The sequence below is a fragment of the Cupressus sempervirens genome, chromosome 11 (assembly GCF_028749045.1).
Source record: "Cupressus sempervirens isolate cs-2001-9-10 chromosome 11, ASM2874904v1, whole genome shotgun sequence".
Lineage (NCBI taxonomy): Eukaryota > Viridiplantae > Streptophyta > Pinopsida > Cupressales > Cupressaceae > Cupressus > Cupressus sempervirens.
Window position 1 is genome coordinate 629438274 of NC_143128.1, and position 27364 is coordinate 629465637.

At 32.5% G+C, this 27364-nt stretch overlaps 1 pseudogene; it reads right to left on the reverse strand.

Annotated features, from left to right (window-relative positions):
* Positions 1-27364, reverse strand: part of LOC149531301 (TMV resistance protein N-like) — a 78001-nt pseudogene that overhangs the window by 6626 nt on the left and 44011 nt on the right.

The following is a 27364-nucleotide window of genomic DNA, read 5'->3' on the forward strand; positions in this document are numbered from 1 at the left end:
TTTCAAATTTGTCTCAACCATGAAAAATATCTCATCATTGTATTTTTCTACTACAGGAAGTGGAATCCTAAATCTTTGTTTCGTCTTTGCTTGGAATTTTTTTATCATTCTAGATATATCTAATGTTTTTCTTTCTTTGGGTTGTTTTCTATAGTAGTGTGTAATTAATTCCATAGTGTATTTGTTAGAGTTCCATTCATAATTAAGTATTCCATGAAATTTCCTTATCACTTCAAAGAACAAATGTGTCAACAAAGACTCAAATCTGAATGTTGTATTTTTGGTTTTCTTCATTTTTTCTATGTTGTCAACTAACTGTTGCCTAAGAATTTCACACATGTTAACTCATTCTTTTCCCACGGTCATCATGAATATTGTATGGATGAATCCAATAGGTATAGACTTCATTCTTATGTTGTAGTTCATCTTGTAACCAATTATTTTACTAATCAACATTGCATCAACTTGTTTGATCTTGTCTACTTTCATGTTTCTTTCATCATATGTTGATCCAGTATTGGTTTTTACTAATTTCTTAACATACTTTTTATTTAATGGGTTACTACCTTCATTGCTTAATCTAGTCAACTTGTGAAACGTGTTATTATTAATCATTATTGGAATGTCTCCCACCCAAAATATGTCCTCATCAATTTAGCTTAGAATTATCCTTGTCTAGTCATTATGGTCAAACTCCTCAAAGAACATATGCTTAGTAATGTTTAGGTTTTCCAAATGCTCAAACCCTTGTTTGAATGTTAGGTTATCATTATATACTAGGTTTGTGTCATGATGTATATTATTGTCTCCAATTGTCTAAAACTTGCAGTGTATGTATGCCCAAATATCCTTTATGTGTAACACTCTTCTAGGTACTTGGGAAAATGCACCTGTCGGATCATCTTCAAGAGAAATGTATGAGTGCTTGTTAAACTTATATCTAGGTCTTTTCATCACATATAGTGGGGGTTTCCATATTTTCAAATTAAAACCTTTAAATTACAACAGTGCAATTGATAAATTCCTTTAAAAGTCATGGATAAGGCTCATTAAACTTGTTAGAGTAAAGCATTAATTTCATTTCATTTTAAAAATTCACTTTATTCCCTTCTTAAGGGTTTACTTTATGCACATTTTACATCTCTATTTAATAATTAATTAGTAATTATTAAATAACTTTTCCTTTTTATGTTACACTTTGTAACTTTTTAGGTTACCCTTTCGGGTTTCAATCTCATTTTATAAGGATTGATATTTTGTAATTGTTTATTATCTGTTTCATTACTGAGAATACATTTACATAATTTTTGGAGCAAAACACTTGCCTCCTCTTGTCTTTTTCTTCTGTGATAGGTTTTTAACATGCAGGTGTTCAAAGGCTTTGTGGATTTGCATTGATCAAATCCTTCATGGTATCAAAGCTAGATCTATTATAGCTTGTCCATTATTTTGAGAAAAAGGAGAACAAGGGTTTGATAGAAGAGATCTGGAGTTTTTTGGGTATTTTCTGTGAAAGGATGCAGGTCACTAATTTTCAGAATAGGTTGAGGCCAAACGGACATCACAGATGGATGTAGAAGGCATCAAAACCCCTATTTCCATATAAAGTTTGTCTATTTTGGACAACATTGATCCAAGAGGCAAAAAAATTTGCCTAGAAGGTCATACAACCTCCAAAATGCGTCTCGAGGCTTTTTTTTATTTTTTTTAAAAGCAAAAACTAGCCTGCAGAGCTATTTTTAGGCCCATGGAGCCATTTTTTGGCACACAAAATTGGATTATGGGTTGCAGCATCAAATTTCGATCACAGCATTGATTCCTTCTTTATTTTGTGTCCGTGTTTAAAATTGGTGTTGCCAATAATCTTTCCTGTGCCAAATTTTTTCGTGCCTACCGAAACTCCGTCGATCGCCCATCAATCATCTCTAGCTTTCCTTACTACTCTAGTTTGACACCATCGGCCTGCCCACTGCTTTGGCCCTCAACCTCCATCGGCGGCTCAGCCCAAGCACTGCTCCACTGCCACTCATCGGTGGTGAGATTTTTTATAATTTATTATTATTATTTAAAAATATATATATATTGTATTGCTTCCAAGGGCCCTATCACTTTTTTTGCAATAACTCAAGCAAACAGAGGAATTGATTCAATCAGAAAGAAGCAACAAAAAGATGGTTCTGAGATGAAGACGATGGAGAAGGAACATTTGGGATTTTTTCCAGATTGAAACCTATTTTGGTGCTTGAAGTCTGTTGATTACTTCTATCTTTCGGGGGGCATAACTTCTTTGCTATAGCTCCATTTTTCATTCCAAAAAAAGCTTCCAAAAGATCTTCTTGAGCAATTTTGAGATTCTTTGTCATTTCATCAGTATTTGGTACCACGTATTTTATATTCATATCTGAATCTTTTTTCTCTTCTCTCATTTATGCAATCTATTTGTAAGCTAGGTTTGGGTTTATTGCATTTTGGGGGCATTTTTATATTATTTTCTATTATTATATCATTATATTAGAAAATTAAAAAAACCTTTTCTAAAACAATGGCTGAGACCACTTCTTCTCTAGAACTTCTGACCCTTCACAATTATCACACTTGGAAGACCTCGATGACTCAGCTTCTCTAGTCAAAAGGGTTGTTGTAATGTTTAGATATCATGTAGCCTATTTTTTAGATGCCTTATGAGATCATGCTACAATGAAACAAAATGGATGAGGCCTTATTAAATAGCTTTTCCCTTCTAGGTTACACGTTGTAACTTTTTAGGTTACCCTTTCAAGTTTTGATCTTCTTTTATAAGGATTGATCTTTTGTAATTGTTTATTATCTCTTTGATTTCTAAGAATAAATTTGCATAATTTTTAGAGAAAAACCCTTGCCTCCTCTCATATTTTTCTTCTATGATAGGTTTTTTACATGTATGTGTTCAAAGGCTTTGTGGATTTGTATTGATCAAATCTTTTAAAACTTTCTCCAATCGTACTCCATAATCTAGCCCTAGGCCACAAATTTGGCACAACAAAAAGATCGATTTGTCTTCTCCAATAGTTGTAATCCTTCATAAGATCTTTGAGCAATATGCTCAAATAGAACACTTGTATGATGTCCTCCCAATACCAAATTCACTGAGTATTTCAACAGCTCAAATAGAGGCACACAAAATAAATTTGTTCTCTAGTGGAAAATTTTGAAACCCTTGCTCAAAGCTCAAAGAAATTAAATAAAAAAATAATGGATGCCTAACAATGAAGCTCTTGCCTCTATTTAGTCTTTTCCTTCACCCTTCTAGAAGGAAATGAAATATTATTTAATTTCATTCTCTAGAGCTTCCCTTTCCAATACAAATATTAGTTCTACTTCTAGAAAATTAAATTAATTAAATAGAAAGTCACCTTGAGATTTATTTATTTATTGACTTTAAATTGATTTATTTCTCCTTATTTCTCTACTTAGCCTTCGGAGAATGAAAAGATAAGAACTCCATTAAGAACCTAAAAGATGGGTGACATTACAGTCTGCCCTCCCTAAGATTGCTTGCCCTCAATCAATCCAACAACATAGTGAACTCCAACCTCCACTTCGATCCCAAATGAAGTAGTATGTGACACCCCTATGAACATTGAACCAACTGCATACCACTAACATCATTAGGACCAACAACATAACCTACAATATAGCACTCAAAACGTATGCTAATGATGTAGGAGTTAGAATATCACCAAGAAAAAAACCCACAAGAAATATCTTCATCCTGGTCCCCCCATATAATATATACTAGATTGGAATCTTGGTCAACAATCCCTTGAAAAGACATAGCTACATGAGAACCATATGCATTCATGCCAACTGTATCAATAATAGGTGTAGCCACATCAAAATTTGTGGACATAGAAACATTACCAACTATCACAACACAAAACTAAATCTTTATAGATGGTGAAAACTGAACCCAACTCCACTTAGGTGAGTGATCAAAATCAACCTCAAAATTTTCATAAGACAATGTTGCATCCATGTCAAACATAGGATTGTCCATGAACTGAAAATCAACACTTTGTTGATCGATAGTATAACATGACTCTGTCAGTATATCACTCACCTCATCAAAAATAACAAGTTTACTATCATCAAAGCACACATCTACAACTGCATGCATTCTACTAAACTCCTCATTGGATGGCTCAACTAACACAAAATTTGCTATTGATATGATAGTATCCTCGCATGATCCTACTTCATCTATTGTTTCGTCGCCATCAAATACATGATCCAAGGAACTTATGTCAATGACTACATCATCTTACTTAACGTGACATAAATTCTCATCACATTCCACCTCAATTATGCCCAAATCATGCAGTGTCTCATAAGAAATATCCTACAAATACAAAGACACAACTATATCATCACATTTCACTCTTCAAAAAAGTGACATCATGTTGTGCTCAAATCTTAGATTCAAAATGAGTTGGGTTATCCATTTTTTATTTTGATTCATCTCGTTAACTAGCACATCTAGCTACTTCACAATACCTTGATGCCCTTTGTAGGTATAATGAATAGAAAACCTTATGTCACCATCCATAACATTGAAAACCAAGTCCTCTACCTATGGGTCAAAAGAAAATTGACGAGCACTCCTCATAGTGTAATGCTGATAAAAACTCCCAATCTTTGTCAAGGGCTCATCATCATCAAATTGTGAAATACAAGATGGCTCCAATCTCTAACTCTAAACTATTCATTGGGAAGGATTTTGGGTAACCCTCTTAGCAAACCCAACCATAAAATTCCTATTGGGAAGCATTGTAGCTAAGGTCTCTACAATCTTTCTCGCCAATCGTCATATAACATGAGAGACCCAAATGAGAGTACCCTTAGATATATTATATGAAACCTCATGTAAATATGAGTTTTCAAGAAAATAATCCATGAATGACTCAGTCTAGTAAAAATTATATGTGGAAGCATCAATCTACTCCCGCACAATCCACAATTGATCTCTCTAAAAATGTGACAATGTCAATTGCCCAATGCTACCAATTGTATGAAAAGAGGAAATAGATTCACTTGGAGTAGAAGAAAGAAAATCACCATGAGATACCACCTCCAATGATGCTCTCACCTCCTCTATACATACTACACTCATATCTTGGATGAATCTATTCACCACATCATCACATCCCTCATCCTCAACCATAGAAGCAAACTCACCACCAACCACAATATGTAACTGAACAAGATCTTAGTCTGGTATCGACTATACCCATTCTAACTCCACAGTAACCTCATACAATTGTAATTGTGAATCCTAAAGAGTCAACTAAGTATAGTGAAGAGATTCCATGGTAACCTCAAACTCTCAAGTGAGCTCAACTACCTCTTCCTCTTTCTCTAACAATGTAACATAACAAGTGTTGCCCCGCTCCAGAAGGTAATCCCTATCAACAACTAGTTGAAAATAGTTATGCTTCAAGATCCTAATAGCGTCTCATAGCACATGAACCTCTATTAGGAAAAGACTACTATCACCATGCTCATTTGACATAGGAGCACCCCAACTAGATGTAGCTAGCATCTGGCAAATAGCATCATAATGATCAAGAGATGAAGAAATGTCACTATCACTCACCTTCATTTGATAAGTCACATGATGCCTTTGTAATCCCTGACTCATATGCAAGCTTTGTGTCTGACTACCTACACTATGATAGGAAATTGAATCAGAATTGTTCACCATAAGATCACTCATATGTGTGCTATCATCCTTGCACAATGCTACATCTGAGATACAACTACTATGTAGCTCAAACAACTCCTCATCTGAAGAAATAGAAGCCCTCGTAGTATCAATCTCCTTGCATGTCTAAGCTTACACCCTAATAGTAAGATCATGTAAACATAAATCGTGGGAGTCATCCAAAACCTCCTTAGAGTCATCACCCAATATCTAACAAGGGGTGTCATACCTAGTGCAACTCATAGCATCATCAAAAAAATCATTAGAGGTGTCCATACTATCTGCATCCCCATCACCTAATAGAGCCTTAAATGTATCACCTGACTCTGCACACATGACTCAATGTTAGGCTATGTTTCAATAATACTAGAGCATAAACTCGCATCTATTAACTCCACAGAAATACCCACATCACCAACATCACAACTGGGTGACTTTATAGGTGCCTTGGTCCCACTTGACGAATCAACTGCTTCCTGTACTAGAGAAACTCTATGATAGCTAACATATAAGTCACCAATAACAACTCCCTCCTTAGGAGAGTCTAAATAGTTAGTGCCAACTACATCATCAACTGCCTCTAATCTAACCATAGTGACTACTCTAGGAGCCTCAACCTATTGAAGCTCAGTGTTGTTATCTGCCAAGGGCACTAATGCATTTACATGTCCCTATGAAATAAGTCCATCATTAACACTATGGATAGGATTAGTTTGGTTTGTACTGAATACATGTACACCTACATCATGGACACATGTCAAGGAAAACTCAAGCTTCCTTCCCTGCAACCTCAATCTCAAGCTTCTAAAGGTAAAAACCATATACCTCACTATCCTCTCAATTGTCTCTAGACCTAGCAATCTCTTTTCCATCCTCTATTGATAGAGCTTAAGTTTCTCCATACTTTCTTGCAAAGCATTCATTTTTGTGCCAACTTCATCATTACTCAATTGACTTCTATAACTATGAGTCCCTAGGTGTTTGTCCATCTCTACAAAATGCTAGAGTGTTGCTCACTCCACATGTAATAGAACATTTGAAAAATAAAATAACTTTCCCACCCCATAGGATAGCAAGAAACCACTCTTATACCACTATAATAAACTCAACTAGTTATAACTTGAAGACAAACACCAAGTTCTTTTACAATTTAGATGTTTGACATTTCATCAAACACTTTGCACACAAGGGATATATTGTAGATCTAAATTTTGATGGCTTTCTAAATGCCAAAATTTAATAAATATGCTTGCAAAGAACTCCAAAAAATCTAACAATGAAGATGCAAATATTTTTGTATTTTTTGAAACATATAACACTCTTTACAAATGAGACAATATGCATCTACAACAATAAGACATTAGTGCAACAAATTCTGAAGTACAACTCTAATATAAATTAGATTACAAATAATTTCTAAATTCTTAAACATGCCATAAGATATTCAAATCTATCCTCCATGCAATGTAAAATGATGTGGATAGGAACCTAGAAACCACTCAAGAAATCTGGAATTTATTGTTACGAGTCACTATAGCAACAATGACATTGTAACAATATTTGACTTATTGCTCCAATCGTAATCCACAATTTGGCCCTATGCCACAAATTTGAGATGATGAAAAGACTGATTTCTCTTCTCCAATAGTTGTAATGCTTCAAAATATATATTAACAATATGCTCAAATAGAACACCTATATGATGCCCTTCCAATACCAAATTCACTAGGTCTTTCACCAACTAAAATGGAGGCACACAAAAGAACTCCATTCTCCAGTGGAAAATGTTGAAACCCTTGCTCAAAGCTCAAAGAAATCAAATAAAAAAATAATGGATGCATAACAATGAAGCTCTCACCTTTATTTATTCTTTTCCTTCACCCTTCTAGAAGGAAATAAAATATTATTTAATTGCATTAGCTAGATGCTTTCCCTCTTTGTAAGACAATAATTAGTTTTGCTTCTAGTTAATGCACTCTCTAGAAGCTTCCCCCTTTCCAATACAATAATTAGTTGCGCTTCTAGAAAATTAAATATAAAGTCACCTTTAGATTTATTTATTCATTGACTTTAATTTATTTTATTTCTCCTTATTTCTCAACTTAGCCTTTGAAGAATGAAAAGCTAATAAGTCCATTGAGGGCCTAAATGATTGGGGACATTACATTCCTCATTTTTTTTGGCATTCTCATGCATTTCATTCTTCAAAATCTTATTGTATGACCCAAATCATTGTAAATCTGACACACTATTACATTATTTCCATATCTAGGTCATGACTAATTGATCTATAATCTACATTCTGTAACAATATGTCCAAGGTTATTGCACTTATAACACAACTATGTTTCTTATGGCATTATTTTGTCCAATAGGTTTGCAAGCTATAGGGTTAATACCTTGATACATATTAATTATAGGTTTCCTACATTCACTAGCTCTATGTCCATAAGCATACCAATTATGGAAATAACTAGAGATATGGTAAGTATACTTACCTATATAGTCCTTCTTCACATGACCAAATTCATTACATGCCTAACATTTTCTAGCAAATTGCATCCTTGTTGATTTAGGTGGTTCAGATTGTTTAGGTATGTCTTCGAGTTAATTAAGTTCTATCTTTTTTAGATCTTCTTATTGTTGCTTAGGTTTTTGGATCACAAGATCTTAGTCTTATCATAAGGACTTTGTGCCATGATCTACTTGTTGGTTATTTTTTGCCCCATTTATTCCAACACAAATAACCAATCTAAGAAATCTTCAATGTTAAGGATTCTTCACATGTGGGTTAAAATGCAAGTTTGGAGTTAACATTTCATGCTAGCTCGATCTAATCTTTTTTTGAGTAGCTCAGTTGTTACCTTAGTCTATTTCTTTAGCTAAGTAGCTCATTCTATTATTTTGTCAAGTTTTGTGTTATCCCTTTGTGTTATTTCACACATCATTTTGGGCGTCCTACAAAATAGTGAAGGTGTTTGTTATTTCTTCCACTGAATATTGGGAAATGTGTTGATTGTTAAATTTTAAAGTTTCTTCATCGATAATTGTGTTTTAATCATTCATTGGGAGATTTTTGTACCATCTCATTTTTCTATTTTAGATGGAAAGATCTTCATCAATGGGCACCATTTTTTGGTTAAATAAGATATTTTACATGCATGTCATCTCTATAGGTATACACAAGTGGTTAACACTACAAGTTATCCCTTCCCATGTTTTTTGATAGTAGCACAATTTGATTTGTTGTGACCATGGCACATTACTAGTGTAATTTCTTTAATTCTAGGTGACATTTTTGGCCTTGTTTGCGTGACACAGATGCATTTCCATGTCTATTCATTTAAATCTATCAAATACTTTCTTCTACTAGATGAGGGAAGTTTTCAACATTCAGAATGATCTATGGATTTAAGATTTCATGTACAAATCACCAAATTTTAGTAAATGGCAATTACTTTTTCCATTCCTAGATTTGTTGGAAGTCATGACTATGTTTCCAGTTTGGGGGATAATATAGATTTGTGGATTTGAACCTAATTATACCCCTTTCCTTTCCATTTTCAGCTAGCTCTTACATTCTACCTGCTTATGAGTTCATGCATTCCACCTCCTTGGAGTTGGTATTTTCTCTCCTTGTGAAGTCTTGGCACTTTACCTCCTTGGAGTTGGAATTTTTCCTTCCTTGATTATACATCTTGGAAAAGGACTTAGATTTAGCATTGACACCCCTTACATCCCTCTTGAATACTGACAGTCTAGTTTTGGGCCTTTGAAAGGTTATGCTTGAAGATCTCTAGTATGCTTTCCCTAATGTGACATCTTAAATTAGGGGTAATCAATCTATACATCTTAATTCTTATCTCACAATTTTCTTTTGATGAAGGGTTTAGACCTATAGGGCAACCCAGCAAGGCACAAAGCTTGTGAGCTACCAACTAGCAAAGGCCACCACATAGACATTTTAGGAACCCGATACGGGCCCACTTGTGTTTGAAACCTCTTCGTCTTAGAGCCAAGGACTGAGGGGCATCCACGCCATCAAAATCACCCAAGGCATGATCTTGGCCTCATCCCTTATGATGTCAAAGCCTTGCACACAACAAGACTTGATCCCTAGTGGGCTCTTTGTGAGCCATTCAACTTCACCAATAGACCAAGGGGCCATTGACCTTATCTCACATCTTCATTAACCTATAATTATTATTGTTTCTCTACCTTATTTTTATTATTAAATACTACTATTCTACTTTTTATTCAAGAACATTTCTACATCCATATGTAAGTATAATTTATAAAAGGCATATTTTGGAGTTTAAAAGTTAATAAATTATATATTGTTTTGTGTGTGTGTGTGTGTGTGTGTGTGTGTGTGTGAGTGATTAAACTAAAATTAAATTATTTGAGTTTTCAATGTTTAAAAATTTTAAATCTAATTTAAAAGTCTATGTAAAAAGAAGGAAAATAGACAATAAATTTTATTTTAAAAACTATAGAATTGAATTCTAATAGCAATATTAAAGAAGTGCCACATAGAGGCTAGTACTTGCCTTACAAGAAATAAAGTAATAATTTATTAATTTATTTGATTTTTTTAGCATAATAATTAATTATATAATATTAATTTTCATTTCATTAAATTTGTTGAATTATTTTGAAAAGAAAAAGCAAGTGCTAAAGAAAGATATCAACTCTTTTTATTTTATTTATAGTTTTTTGTTTTGAACTTAATTTATTTTCTTATAATTTATAACTTTTAACCTAAGAGTTAAATTCTACTTAATCAATTAATTATTAAAGTAAGAAATTTTTATATCATTTCCATCAATTCTAACCTTCTATATTTTATTTCCAAGAGTTAAATTCCCTTGAATTTTTATTCTAATATAATCTATGGCAAGGATAGGTCTTTTAAAATATTTTATTTCAAATAAATTTAATTCTTCTTTTTAATGAAGTGCAAAGCTTCCATTAGCTTACTATAAATAGAAAATAAAACATGGTAATGTACAGATCAATGAATTTTGCTTAGTTTTAACTATAGATATATTACACTTTTAAATATGAAATTATTTTTGAAATTATATTTTCTTTCACTTTGCACAATCCAATATATTAATGACGGTGATGATAATTATACTTTGAAACAAGTATAAGGTGTAAATAATTCATTTAGGGAAGGATATACTAACTTTTTATTTAAATTAGTATTATGAAAATTAGCACTATGCATAAATGTCGGCAAGTGATCTTAAAAGTTGGCTAAAAAATTGGAGGCTTTCAAAAAATCCATGTATAAGACCCCTAGTTTCTTAGCCAATAAGATAGTTCATAATTAATTTGATTGATTTATAAATGTAAGAAACATGCATGTTACTATATAAAATATTTATTATATTATATTATATTATTAAAAAATAATCAATTTTTATTGGTAGATATTAAAAAGTTTAATCACTAGCTAGAAGAAAGTGATTACAATAGTAAAATGCCTACCAAAAGTACTAAAAAGAACACACAAACCATTATGTTTCACCTTTATTAATTTAATATAGAAGACATTAAATTTCACTTACCTAGATTTTTTTGTCCTACATAAAAGAGTAGATATTTCATGAAGAGCATTTGCCCATTTCTAAATAGTACTTTTATTTGACCAATCTAAATGGTTTTCATGCTTTTTGAATGCCTCTTTGAATTAACTTCTTGTTCTTTGAGGGTATCATACATTAGAGGGCTCAACATTGTTGAAGAGGGGAGTAATGAAGCCATTGGATCTTAAATCTTGTTTGTCTCTTTTAAACACCAAATTGATTCTGCATACCTTTGAGAAAAAATGGGTTATCTGAATACCACTTTTATCAATGGCCCTTCACAAACTAGATTCAACATCTTTACCCTTCTAGAGTTCTTTGTTGTTCAAGACAACCTAAAGCCCCACAACACATGGTCCATATATGTTTTTCTTACATCTAGCCCACAAAAGATAAGAAATATATGATATATGTTGTTAACATTTTTAAAAAAAAGTGTTTTCCCTTGGGGGCTTCTACTGTTTGGAACTCTTTATTACTTATGGAGCATAACAATATGATCTCAAATGTGGCACATAATTTTTTGAGAGAAATTGTGGATGAGAAACTGCAAAAGGAATGTGGAGGAGATAAACAAAGTTGAATATGATGTTGAATTTAGTGTGAACTCTTGAGATAATACTTAGAAATTTCTTGTAGGGGGGCACATAAATTAATTGAAAGATGAAAGTCTAGTAAGTCTTACACATTTGCTGAACATGCATTTCAAGAAATTTATGCAGTTCCTATCCACTTATTTTGCTTACATTTTATCCCCAATGTATGATTGGGGAATAAAAACCAAATGTACATTTTTCTAATGGAGTCTTAATTGAAGTTTGTAATCCACTTACACTTTCATTGAACATACTTTGCAAGAAATTTATGTAGTGCCTATCTAGTTATTTTGCTTACATTTTATCCCTAACATATAATTGGGGAATAAAAACCAAATCTACATTTTTCTACTGGAGTCTTAATTAAAGTTTGTAATCCACTTTCACTTTCATTGAATGTACATTGCAAGAAATTTATCTAGTGCCTACCACTTATTTTCTTTACATTTTATCACTGACGTATGATTGGGGCTACATGATATCTATATTATCATCTCCAGAATAAAAACCAAATCTATATTCTTCTAATGGAGTCTAAATTGAAGTTTGCAATCCACTTACACTTTTGTTGAATGTTCATTCCAAGGAATTTATGTAGTGCCTATCCACTTATTTTGCTTACATTTTATCCTTGATGTATAATTGGGGAATAAAATATTTACATTTTTCTAATGGAGTCTTAATTAAAGTTTGTAATCCACTTACACTTTCATTGAATGTACATTTCAAGAACTTTATGTAGTGCCTACCATTTATTTTCCTTACATTTTATCACTGACATATGATTGGGGCTACATGACATATATCTTATCATCTCTAGAATAAAAACCAAATCTACATTCTTCTAATAGAGTCTTAATTGAAGTTTTTAATCCACTTCCTTTAGATATACAATATTTATATGAGGGCAAATGTAGTTAAGGTCTATTGAAATGATGAATGAACGAATTAAGCTTTTTCAATGAGGTCTACTAGACCAAACAGTTTATGGGAGCATGAATCAAAGACTTATATCATTTTATGTTTTTTTCAATATCATCCCTCCTATTATGAATTTATATTAAAAAATCATTGGTTTTGTGCAATTTAGTTTCAACAAAAGTTTGATGTAGGAAACTCTCTTTAAAATTTTGTTCATACTTGCATGAATATCTTGATATAAAGTAAACTTGAAAATCAACTGTCATTATGTTTCAATGCATATTTTACTTTAGAAAGTACATGTTCTTTCTTCTCAAATCTTCTATTGCAGATGATGTGATCTAGTTCTTAAATGCACTACTAATAGTCTAGCTTTAAATTTGATTTTCACCAATAAGTTTTCTTTATCTTCTACATGACCCCATGAGGGATTGAATTCTTTCACACAAAGGGTTTTTCCCTCTCCATTTTCTTTTTCCACATGGCAACATTAAGTTTCCAACACAAGCCTCTTTATCTCTTCTTTGGTATTACAACATTTTTGCATGTCAATGTCCCACATATTTAGCCATTCCTTAAATTCTACCTCATCCATGTCTTCTCTTTAGGTTCTAATATCTCCTTAACCACTAACTTGGGCCAACATTGTTTATTGATAAGTTTGAATTTTTAAAAATAGCTTAATAAAGGGACAACCATTTAAACCTCCATTAAAAACATACCTACTTCAATCAAAAGAATCTCATATGGAATTATCACTTTGAAAATTTCAAATTAGTAATAATAAGATGGATTTTTATTCTTTTGATTTTTTTCCATTTGTTCTTAGAGAGGTTGCTAACCCAAACATCACATATGTATAACACAATTGAGATTGTCAGCAAACCAAATAGAGTCTTCTTGATTTTTCAATTCCAAGATTTCATTTTTCTACGTCTATTTTGCATCAAAAAGGAATATCTCCAACCCCCTCATATCTATTTAGTTCTACAAGTCTCTCAATTGAAATTTTTGTGAAAGTCCATTCTTTAGTATTTATTTTCCTCCATGATCTTAAGAATATTTCCTTCAAAGAGGAAATTAGCTTATTATTAACTCTATTTTGAAGAGAAAATCATTATTTTAGTCTTGATAGTGTTCACCTACATCCTATATTCTTGACAAAAACTCCCTAGTGCCCTCAAGTGTTCTTTCAAATCTTAAATGTTTGTGCAATTAGAATGCTTGAGCATCAACATAAAAAAGTAACTTCACCACTTATCTAGCATGATGAACTCCCCCCCCCCCACAATTTGACTAAAGATGGAGGCTACTTTGTACATAACAACTTAAATGCACTTGTGTATAGGTTACAATACCTTTTATTTAACTGTATTATGTTCTCAGTCTGTGTAGGTGTATTATTGAATATGAAGTTACACAACTAGTACTAATACTCACACTAATGTTCTGACGCACTCTTGATTGGGGCTAAACTTGTCTTTCATAGTCAATTTCAGACAAAACTACCTTAAAGACTACACTACTAGAATCCTAATTCAAGTTTGTAACCTATTTCATATGGGTATGTAATTTCAATGTAGAATATTTAAATGAATACAAGTACAGAAAAGGTATGGAATGATAGGTATGTCATCTCAATGAAGATGAACTTACCTTGTTAGTACCCATAATAAGTACATATATAATATTTGATTGAGTGTAAATACATTGAAGGTGTGGTTGAATGAAATATACGCTTTCTCACTCAAGATGAACTTAATTCTCTTGAAGGAGGAAATAAGTTTGCATGATTCTTCAAGAAGAGTTCACTGGGAGAAATTATGTCCTTCCAACACTCTTCCTTGATTCCAAACTCAAATGTTATATCATGCACTACATCTTTCCAATGTAATCTAAAATGGTTTTTAGTTTACCATAAACTTCTACATTCATGATGTGGTTTATAGTTGACAACAAACTTTTCATGCTAGCAGTTTCTACTGACCACAAGAACTCATCAACATATAAAGTCTTGAAATTCATCATTGTGTTTTATTTCAAATCTATCAAGTCTCCAAACTTACTCAAAATCATATCTTAAATCTTCAAACTTAGATGAAACCTAGGAAATCCCATCATTCTCTTAAGATGCTTTGACCATGAGTTCAAGCAACATTGATGTCTAGTCATTTATAGGTTCGGGTGTGAAACCCTTGTATTTTATTAAAACCTACTATTAAGCCACATTGTCAGTACTTGGAGCATCCGAACATTACTAGACTCTCCTTCCTTATTTCTTACCAATATTGAAATATTATACTTGAGCATTTATCCCTTATCAAATGAAAACTTCCATCTCCTTTACCTTTCTTTGATCTCCCCTTATCCTATACTACACAATCTTCTACTTTTTCTCAACCTAGAGACGTATTCAAAAGAATTCTTCACAACAAATTAATAAAGACAATAAACTATGAGATACCCAAACTTTAATCTCCTTTCTACAACTATAGTTCACTCTTTTATTGGAAAACTTCTTCTCATCACTAGCCTAAATGGATCTTAGATGCTCCTAGCATGCCTGCATATTTCTTATTCTTCTTTTCCTTCCTGTTGACATCATATCTATCTTCAGACTTCAACAACCCCTTGGATATAACCTAATTTTATACCACATGTAGAAAAAAAATACAAAAAACCTCCACAAATAATCAGTAATTAAATAAGAGGCACACACATTGAATAAATATCTGACTTACACTCTATTTTGAACATAGGCTACTCTAGTTTTTGAAGTAAAATGAACTATATTTTATTGCAACATCTTTCTATCTATTGGCTTTACATCTTACAAATATATCTTATATAAAAATACTCTTCTAACAAAGGATAAACCTAAATGAAAACCTATGGTAGAAAAGCTAGAGTTCATTGCTTTTAACAACAGTTTGAACAAATCTAAGTTGTTGTTTATTTCAATCAAACTCCATAAAACCTATGGTGGAATGAATGGTTTATGTTAAAGATCATCCATTGCAATAATCATTTCAAATCTAAACTAATGGTAAACATATACAAAATAAATAGAAATGGTGGAATTGGAGTCGAACAATAGTTTCCTACAATTTTCACTCTACAAATGAACTTAAAAATGTCTTCCAGTCTCTAGACAATGGAGTGGATTTTGTTTTCTCTCAGTAATTTGACAAAAAGAGGAGTATGTAAACCACATGAAGATAATTGTGTGGGGTTTCTAAGATAACAAGGACCACATCTTCCCACTTATCTGATATGATTTCTTTTGTATGTTGGAGCTATTCTTATTCCTTATTTGGTAGGTGGGAGATAGAAAGAGGAGCGTACAAAATATATTTCCTACTTCATCCAAAAGAATCAAAGCGTTGAGAACCAAAACAAAATACAAAAATATTCTCTCAACCAAAAATGAAACTAGGGCACATTACAAATTTTTTCTTTCCAGGAAAAATGGCCGCAACAATGAAGAAGGTACAATAGGAACATTCCATTCAAAATAGTGGTTGGTTTCAAACTTAAATTGGTGAATCATAAGGTAAGTGGAATTGTACTTTTACCTTCAGGGGAGAAAAGCTAGGATGTTCCAACTCTGACGTTAGGGATTTATGTGTCATACCATGTCGACTCATGACCTATTTTCTATTTTCCAACTAAATCATTGAGTCAAAAACCTTAAATCAAAAAAATTGACTCGATAATTTGTCAAATGTTTCTATCTTATTTTTTCAATTTGTGCATTTGATATCATTTTGATGGGTCAAAGACATGCACAAGTGCTATCTCTAAATCTGCCCACCATACTATCAAAATAGACAAGGTGGCCATGTGGCACTTCATTACCCTTATCGTCTTGACTTCATGTCAACACCTTACACTACATTTTGCACTGACATTAACTACATGTTGTATCTCCTTATTTGCACCTAAAGCCTTTTATATGTCAAGCAAGACTCCATGCAATCTGCCTAACTCCTCATGGATCAAACCATTTTTTATTCCTTTGAATCTTGTCTATTCTAGACTCTTCAAACTAATGAAACTTAAACATGTACCAATTACTTATTCTTTTATTTATTCAAGATAATGCTACATGTTTAGATTAAGATATTCTTAATTATTTAAATTGTTTTATTAAAATAATGAAATGTAAAAAATGTTAATTATTTAATTTTAAAATTATTGAATTATTTCATAATAGTCAAAAAATAATTCTAATAATACAACTTCAAATAAAATAGCAAAAAAATAACTCTCCATATCTCTCCCCCTCTTTTTTAATAAACTGCCAATGTCTTTTGTTTCTCACTATATTTATATCTCAACATTCCAACATTGCACAATCTCTCTTCCCCTACCCCAACACCCCAACTCTCTCTCCCTTTCTCCCCCTCCCCCTTTTCCTCAATATCCCTTTATTTTGTTATCTACCTCTCTTCTTACCTCTTATCTCTATCTATTTCACTCCATTTTCTTCGCTTGTTCTATCATCATTTCTACCTTTATCTTCCTTCCAACCCTTCTTCCTTTGTTGCCCTTTATCTCTCTACCAATTGATCTCATGTATAGTACAAATAAATAATATAAAAAATAGATCAAAATTTCTCTAATTAACCTTCTGCCTATCCATGCACACCAAGGTGTGATTACTAATTAAATAACAATTCAAAATCATAACTTAAAAAAAAATGTTAAAAAAGACAAGGTCCACACATACCGTAAACACGCGTGTCTATACTTTGAACAATAATACAAAAGTAATCTTTTACGTTTTTCCCCTGATCTAATTAATAAAACATAAAAAGCTGAACTACCTGGACTCTGCTTCCGCTGTCCAACCCGAAAAACCAGAAATTTCACGCAGAGCAATCTCCCAATTCTGAATGGTACTTTCATCCTGCCGATCTAAACGGCTGTAATGTTTTTCGAATGCCGCTTTGAATTTGCCTCCCATTCTTCTTGGGTAGCGAACATCAGAGGGCTCCACGTCATAAAAATGAGGAATAACGAGTCCTCTGGATCTGCGCATCCGATCTGCCTCTTCCAGACACCATGTTGATCCTGCATACCTCTCAGAGAATATGGGTATCAGAATATCACTCTTTTCGATGGCTGCTTTCAGGCTGCCATCGATGCCTTCGCCCTTCTCCAGTTCTTCACTGTCCAAGAAAACCCTAAGCCCCGCTGCTAAGAGAGATTCATACAGATGGTCCACAAACATTTTTCTCACATCTGGCCCCCGAAAGCTGAGAAACACATGATAGATGTTGTTGGCATCAAAAGTGATTTTTGTGGTGGGAGGCTCAAACTTTCTGAAACTCTCTATCACTTGTGCAGCTTAACAATACCATATCAAGCGTCACGCAGAAGAAATATTAGAGAACATGCGGATGCGAGGTGAAAGGGCGCGATAATTCTTTGAAACTTCTTGCAGCTGGACAGGGAATTAGCTGTCAAAAGCATAAACTCAAGTCCGTATTACGCTTTCGGTGAATATGCGTGGCAAGCAATACTTTGTGGACCGCGTATTGAATCTAATTTTCCTTACATTTTCTGATCGATGTTTGACTGGGGCTCCACCCTATCTTATCGTCTGCACAATAAAAAAACATATAAAATATTTAGACGAGGGAAAATGCTGCGAAGGTGTGGTGGAATGACTGAAAAGGAACTTACTTCGCTGCTAAAGATAATGTTCTCACTCACTTCTCGACTGGGTCTGCCTCCTATCGTCTCGTGATCTTTCACTTACTTCTCTTTGATATTGACAGAGAGAATAAAGGAGGTGGAAACCGCGCAAAGATAATTTTGTGGGATTTCTTCTTCAGATAACAAGGATCACATCTCCTGGCCTCTTCACCGACACGTTATTTTTGCAAGCGAGGAATGGCACGGATTATATTGCCTTCAAATGTTACTTGTGTTATCATTTATTAGAGTCCTTCAAAATTATTAATTGGGGCGGGTCAAGTGTGTAGTTTTCGGAACAAGTTCAATCAATGATGCTCTTCCCCTTGTCTCTCAAATTATCTCCTATAGAAACTACAAATTTTAAGAATAAATAATTATCTCCAATTTAGCTCCTATATAAACTACTCATCAACAGCATTTTAACTCCTAGTTCGAAGTCATATAAGGGAGTAACCTTATTGTACTCGAGTAAATTAGCTTTTGTGTTTGAAGTGTTACATGAATTTGGGAGAAAGGGTTCCTTTTCCAATTTAATAGATTTGTTTATAAGAGCTAATATTTAGGTATTCTCCTCGTTTTTCTATTCCACATTTCTTGAGATTTATTCTTAGCAAATTTAGATTACACTAAAGAACTCTTGAATTTTGTTGAAGTCTTGTCGATTAAGACTTATTGGTTTATTTTTCTAGTTGATGTCCCCTCATTACATATTGCTTACCAACCATTTCTTTGATTCTATTCATGTATCATTACATTTTGTCACATTAAATGAATGTAAAAGAGAAGATTTAGATAAATAAGTGTACACAATATTCCATAGGCTTCATTGTTATGATTATGTCATTTATATTTTCTAGCTACTCTTGTAGATTCATGTTCCAAACCCATAGCGACCTAATATAATTCTAGTTTCTTGACTTGTATCCCCATTGATATCTTCCATTAGAAGAAGTTAAATGGGCCTCTAAGATTAAGTCCTTTTGGAAAATTTGACACAGGAGAGACCCCTTGTTTCAAGATTAAGTAACCCCCTATATTTTTGCACTTGATAACTTAAATTTTTTACAGTACAAATACGTCAAATGCACAAAAAATGAGAAAATATTAACTTTCACAAAAATTAGTGCTCAATTTTAAGATACTTAACAAAATTTAGTGCATAATCAAGTTGTCATAAAATTGTCCTATTTAAAATAGAACTAGAGTAGCAAGAAAAAAAAATGTACGAAGATGAGTGGACCTAGCCTTCTACCTACTCGTTTAAAATAGGATAGATTGAGATTCCTAACAACAATTCACATCTTAGATTTTGACTTCTAGTTTATGAATTAAAAAATAATAATAATAATTTCCTCTATTTTACACGTTTTTAACATCATTGTCAAAGTTAACTTTAGTGGTTTTAATGTTACAAATACAAAATATTTGATAAAATAAAGGTAAAGGTAATAAAAAGCCAAGATTTAGTTAAATGGCTATTATAAAGACAAACAGCTATGGCAGCATCATAATGCACCTATTCCATGACAATGTATTTATAGGTGTAAGTGATTAAATACACTATGAGATGTATGGATTTTAATAGTCCCATTAACATTACAAGAAGGAGGACATATGGGAGCATTGACTAGTTGAAGGCACATTGAGGTTGTTGCAAAGAGATTAGGGATTAACAAGGTCTTAATTTTTTTGAAGATGTTGATTATCCATATAGGTTTGACCTATTCTATGTAGATGTGGATGTCTAATGAAAATTTAACCCATAAATTTTTGGAGACTCAAGTTGTAGTATTCAATGTGAAGTGCCACATGCAAGTGAAGATGGGAAAAGAAGGTGGGCATTATTTCTTGTGAAAAAAAAAACTACCACTTATCCCCATGTATCTTATTAAGTTCAACTTCTACTTAAATTATATTGCCTAGATTATTTCCATAAAAAAAATTTAATCACACAAAAAGGATAAATTAAAATCCTTCCCTACTTTAGTGGAGCTCAGCAACTGGTCAAAAATTGAAAATAAAGTTTCAAAAAGGGAGGTTGGAAATAAAAAGAAAATGTTTATTAATAAATAAAACATGGCTCCACAAATTACTTTCCATTTTTTTGTTTGTACTATTGGAAATATAAGGTAGACAAGGTTATTGAGAGGGGAGGGGTGAATTGGTGACTAATAAAACTTTGGACTTAATTCACCAATTAAACTATCACCATGTAATCTTATCTAGCAACATGCAAAAAATAATGAAAGAAACAAAACATTCATAACACTTTGACACAATATTTGGTGACCTAGAAATCTTCCAAATAGAAAGTAAAACTGGTGTGGGGATGATACCCACAAGCTTTAGTACTATAGTATAAATTTGGCCTATTAAGGCTTACAATTGATCACTTCTGATGATCTACCCTGTTAGGAGAAATTAGGACTATTAGGTCCACTTTGTAAAATAATTTTACAAACATACAATGAAGTATGTACTCTATTAGGAGATTTAGCAAAAAATTGTTAAGTCCACCCTATTAAAGGATTTGACTGAAGCACCTGTTAAGATGAATTAGTGATTGATCTCTTATCTTCAAATTTTATTTGTTAAATGAGATTCCTTGAATTGCAATGATCACCTTAATGCAATAGATAAGTCTCTTCTTTTCCTTATACTCCTTGTAGCTTTCTTTAATTCACACTCATCTGCTTTTTACTTTCTCCACATGCTTATTCCTTCATCAGATATGAAATATTACATATGTATACTAATCCACTTAATTATCTTATGGAGTTGGCTACAATACCAAATTCATCATAATTCACAAAGTCGGCTTAGTTGATGTAACTTGGGTTTAGAAGACAAACTCGATGATGTTCTGGCATTCGACATTGGTAGACTCTAGCACTTAGTTAAATTTGAAGCTTAGTCCATACTGATCACTTTGATTAGTAGGAACTCGGTTAGCACTGTGTGACTCGAGTAACACTGAGAAACTCAGTGGATATAGGAATGCCTGATTGAAACTACATGACTCGGTCAATGCTGACTATATTCTCTTTGTCAATTCTACGAATTTAGTAGAGACTAAAATGCTTGATTAACACTACAGAGCTTGGTTAATAGTGAACTCTTCATCTTTTACACTGGTAAGCTCAATAGAATCTACTACACTCAGATAATATTAAAAATTGTCTCAGATGCTAAGTAGATACTATGGAGCTCATCATGAACTACAATCTAACTTATTAGCATAGTAGCAACTAAAATATTTGGTTAACACTACCGCAAGTATAGTAAGCTTGGTAGCAATTATAGAGCTCGGTAATAATGAAACCAAGTGACTAGGTCTTATGTCACTAATAGAAAAATGATTTGACCATAAGGTCAATAATCTACCCCTTTGGCATTAGTTTTTAATCTCAGATTGGTTTTGAAGTGACAATACACTTAAAGTCATTTATAAGATAGAACTTAGTTCATGTTGAATGACTAATGTATGCCAAGCACAAGTTGTTAGATAGTATATGGCAAGTGAGATATACAATATGTATTAAGTAACTAGTAAGTGTCAAGTCTCTCAAGTGTTGAGCAGCTAGTTGATGTTGAGTGAAGTTATTCGGAAGCAAATGATATATTCTCAAAGATTTTAGGAATAATAAACTAGATGCAAAAAGTGAAGAAGATATATATCCAGGTTACTCCATGAGAAGTAAATCTTATAAGTGTCTAAATGCTAACACTGACAAAGTTGTGGAAAGTGCAAATGTGAAATTTGATGAATATATAGAAGTATACAAGGTTGAACCTATGAAGGAACCAAAAAAATACAAATAATTTGTATACATTTTTGAAGGTATGCCTACTAATGAAGATGTTGTAAATCAAGTTACAAACCAACAACAAGTTTCTATGACTATTGAGTGACATACTATGAATGTCGAGTTGCATTTAGGAACTGGGCTACATTCAAGTGCCAAGTTACATAATGAAGTTGAGGCACATTATAATTCTAATATTAGTGTACGTGAAAGAGATGCTGAAATACATTATAGAAATGTACATAATGATTCAGAAGTTGAAAGACCAAGTGAAGAAACTAAAGTTGAACCAAGATTGTCTAAATATGTCAAGAGACATTATACTACTACACAAATCATTGCAGATAAAGATGCTACACCAATGACAAGGAACAAGTTGAAAAATGATACATGTTTGCTGAGCATTAATGAACCCAAAATAATGAAAGATGCCTTAGAAGATGTGGATTGGAGTAAAGTCATGGAAGAAGAGATTAAACAAGTTGAGAAAAATAAAACATGGACTCTAGTTCTTAGACCATAAGACAAAAATGTGATTGGCACCAAGTGGGTATACAAAAACAAGTTAGATGAAAATGGTGAAGTCATAAGGAACAAGGAGAGATTAGTTTGCAAAGGATATGCATAAGAAGAAGGGATTGAATATGGAGAAATATTTGCCCCTCTTGCTAGATTGGAAGGAGTAAGAACTTTGATTTCTTATTCTGCATATAAAGGTTTCAAATTTTATCAAATGGATGTTAAGTCTACATTTTTAAATGATATATTAGAGGAAGGAGTTTATATAGAATAGGTAGAAGGATTTGTTGATGTTGACAATAAAAACATGGTGTGCATATTATGCAAAGCTTTATATGGTTTAGAGAAAGCACCAAGAGCATGGTATAAGAGAGTTCATAATTATCTTGTGAAGATTGGATTTTAAAGGACTGATTATAAAATAAATCTAACTTGAAGATAGAGGGAGGCAAAGGTATTTTTTTATCTGAAATTTTTGTTGATGATATTTATTTGGAGCTCAAGATACTTTATATAAGACTTTTGCAAATCAAATGAGGAAAGAATCTAAAATGTCTATGTTTGGAGAGATCAAGTTCTTTGTGGGTTTTCAAGTACACCAGATGAAATATGGTATATACATCACTTAGTCAAAATATGTCAAGGAGATATTAAAAACTTTTGGATTGAAGGATTCCAAGCAAGTAAGTACATCTATGGTGATAGGACATAAATTATCAAAGAATGATGATTCAACTAAGTTGAATCAAACATTATACAGGTCTATGATTGGCAAATAACAATATCTAGTACACAATAGACTTGATATTGTATTATATGTACGGATAGTTGCAAGAGTCTCTGCTAATCCTAGGGAGAATTATTTGTTGGACATAAAGAAAACAATGAGATATATGAAAGGAATAGAAGAATATGGTCTATACTACAAGAAAAATAAGAAATTTGAATTAAGAGCCTATACTGATGTTGATTGGGGTGGAAATATTGATGACAAAAAGAGCACTAGTGGAAGAGCATTTTTCTTAAGAAAGAGGCTGGCTACATGGACTAGCAAGAAATAAAATTGCATTTTACAATCTACTACTAAAGTTAAACATGTTGTTGCTAATGTAAATTGTACAAATATTGTATGGATCAAAAAACTACTCAAAGATATGAAGGAAGAGATCACTGAACCAGTGATACTTTGTTGTGATAATACAAGTGCTATACATATATCAAAGAATCATGTGATGCACACAAAGACTAAGCACATTGCAATCAATTATCATTACTTGAGAGAATTAGTTCAAGATAAAGAGGTGAAAATGAAATATGTTAACACAAAAAAGAAAATTTCTGATATCTTCACCAAAGAATTACCTAAGGATGCTCATGAGTATCTAAGAGGTAAACTGGGTGTGAAACCCCTTTCAAAAGCTATCTAAGAAATAGGAAGAGTGCACTACATCAAACAAGTTAATTGACATATGTTACACATTGATGCACTAGATCTTACTTTAGGAGCTTCCTAAAGTAATCAAAGAGCTGGAACTACAAATTAGTCACAAGAAAGGTGACAGAGGGAGAAACTGGAGATGTTCATATATCCATATTAAGATGACAAGTCTTTGGCATTTTTGTTAAAGAGGGAGATAGTAATTGATCAAAAGAGATATTGAAGATAGACATTGTTAACAACACATAAAGGAACCAAACAAAGAGGGAGAAATCCTAACATATAGTATGAGGGAGAAATTTTGACTATTGAGAAAGAAAGTGTATCTGTTGATTACATCTACCTAGTAAGAGGGAGACAATATAGAGGGAGATATAAGAAGTAATTTGGAGGGAGTCACAAGGATGAATTGATTGTCGATTGATTAGAATAGAACAAAATTTGTAACCTATTCTGAAGATGAAAGTTGTTGATAGAGGGAGATATTTTAATACAAGGAATTATTTTCTTTTTGGTATTTTGTTGGTTTTACTATTTAAACCTAGTCAATTTGGTTGATTAGTTTGGTTTGCCATCAATGCCAAAGAGGGAGATTGTTGAAAACAGATTGATACAAGTATGATCAATGTGTTACAGTCATTGTTTTGTCACTAATATCAAACCTTCTATTTGTTGGTAAGATAATTACTTGTATGATTTAAGTACTATCACTTATTTGATAAATGAATAGGATTTGATCAAAAAGATAGAACAATAGAACCTAGAGAAAGGTTGAGTTATGATATGAAAAGGAGTGCAAGAATTAGCTAAGATAGTTATATTATAGTGAATTGATAATCTACTTATAATTGCAAAGGTTGGTTACACTAAGCAAGTTTAGAAGAAAAAATTAAACAAAGTTTGTCAGCCAAGCTTGACAAAGTGGATAGTAGGTGTCAAGAGAACTTAGTACAAGTTGAGAAGAAAATTAGTTGGAGCTAAGTAAAAGTCTATTCTAGTATAAGCCAAGCAAAATATTTAGTTCCAAGTAAAATATTTGATGCCAAGTAAAATTTAGTTGATCCCAAGCACCAGTAAACTTTAGTTCATGCCAAGTGATTTTATGGTGGATGTCGAGAAATGCAATATGTGTCAAGCATCAAAAGCTAGTTAATTTTGAGTGTCAACATTATTAGAAAGATCATGAATTTGATGGATCTGATCCAACAAGTTTATTTTCTTTGATTTTGTGAACCATATGGAAGATAAGATTGGTGAGTTGGTGGCACAAAATTCATGATAAACCATTTTGAGGAAAATTTAAAGAGGATTGAAGGAGAAGTTTCTAGAAGGGAATGAAATGAAATTAAGGGTAGATTCATTGAATCCTACCTAATATGTCTTAACCCTAAATTGGACGATGGAGAATGAACAACAAAATATCTTAATTCTCTATTTATAGGGAAGGCTAGTCAGAAGCAAAGGTTGTCATATGTGAGAACCTAAGGAAGCTAAGGATTATAGGATATTGCTTCATTCAATGACCTAAGTGAAGATTTTGCATTGGATAGTTAAGAAAGAAGGCTTAAGGGTATCGATGCTTAGGGGGTGAACAAGCTATCAAAGTTGAAGTGTGTGAAAGCTAAGCCAAATGGAAGACTAAAACAAAGATCTATAATCTACAAATGGAGTTGTAAGTTGTTATTAGATCAAGCCTTATTATTACTCTCTAACAATTGTATCAGCCTAGGCTAAATCCTTTAGATTAAGATTGACCTAACAATCATTTGTAAATCCTTTAACCGATTGAAATTCTAAGTGAATGGTCTAAAGTCCTCTAACAAGGCTCACTCCTAACAGGGGGATTGAAATCCTTTAACAGGGTCACATTTAACAATGTATATTGTAACCTTTAATAGGGTTAGCCTTTCACAAGGCATCACTTCAGAAGAATGAGAAAGAGTAGAATGATATTGGTTATTTTTCCCAAATTGGGTTTCTACATAAATCATTATGTCAAGTGTGTTATTTAATTTGTTATGTTTCATGTTTATATTTCTGCAAACTTATTTGACAATAACCTACAAGTTTCAAGTGATTGCATAATCTTATGGATGCATGCATGATGATGAATGTTTTATGGGTTCAGTAAGTTGTGAAAAGTTTCGAAAGTATATTTGGACCTTGGAAAACTAATTCACCCCCCTAGTTATTCTAAAGAATTCCAACATAAGGAATGACATAGATTATAGTCCCTTCAAATGTAAGTGGGCTATATTCTTTCATTTTCTCGCAATGGATGGATGATAGGGACTAAGATGGTAATTCTCAATTCACATCATAGTGCACAATTTTTGCATCCTACAAATTAGTAGATACATCTCCTTATTGTATTTATTGTTAATAATCAATTACTAGCTCCTTATAATTCTTATTTTTTATTCCATTTATTCAATAATAAAGTTCTAAAATACTTTCTTAATAGGGACTAAAGGAAGAGTACCATTATCAACATTTCTCAACTTCGTACATTTGTAGAGCTTAAATTATGTGTTGAAATTTGATGACTTTTTTTATTGTCTTCGTAGGTTAGTTGACACCTTAAAAGATATTTTCTTGGCTTCTAGGTACTAGCAAAACTCCCTATAGAGATTAGCAAGTGTCAAAGGGTCAAAAACTAGCAATTTCAAAGAGTCAATAGATACCAACACCAAGATGCACTAATCATTCTTCACTCAGAATTTCTAGTACTTATGAACAAATATCTCAATTGTAAGGAACATATGTGTCAACAGTGTTGGACAAATGAACCAATTATCAACCAAAAAATCTAAAGATTTATCATCTATTATTACTTTTGTTATCATTTTTAAAAGTCCTTTAAAATTATTAATTGGGGGGGTCAATTGTGTAGTTTTTGGAACACATTAGATCAATGATTCTCTTCCTCTTATCTCCAAAATTTTAACCTATAGAAACTAAAAAGTTTAAGAAGCATGTACCTCTTTGAAATAAAAATAACCATGTCCCAATTTAGCTCTTATATATACTACTCATCAACAACT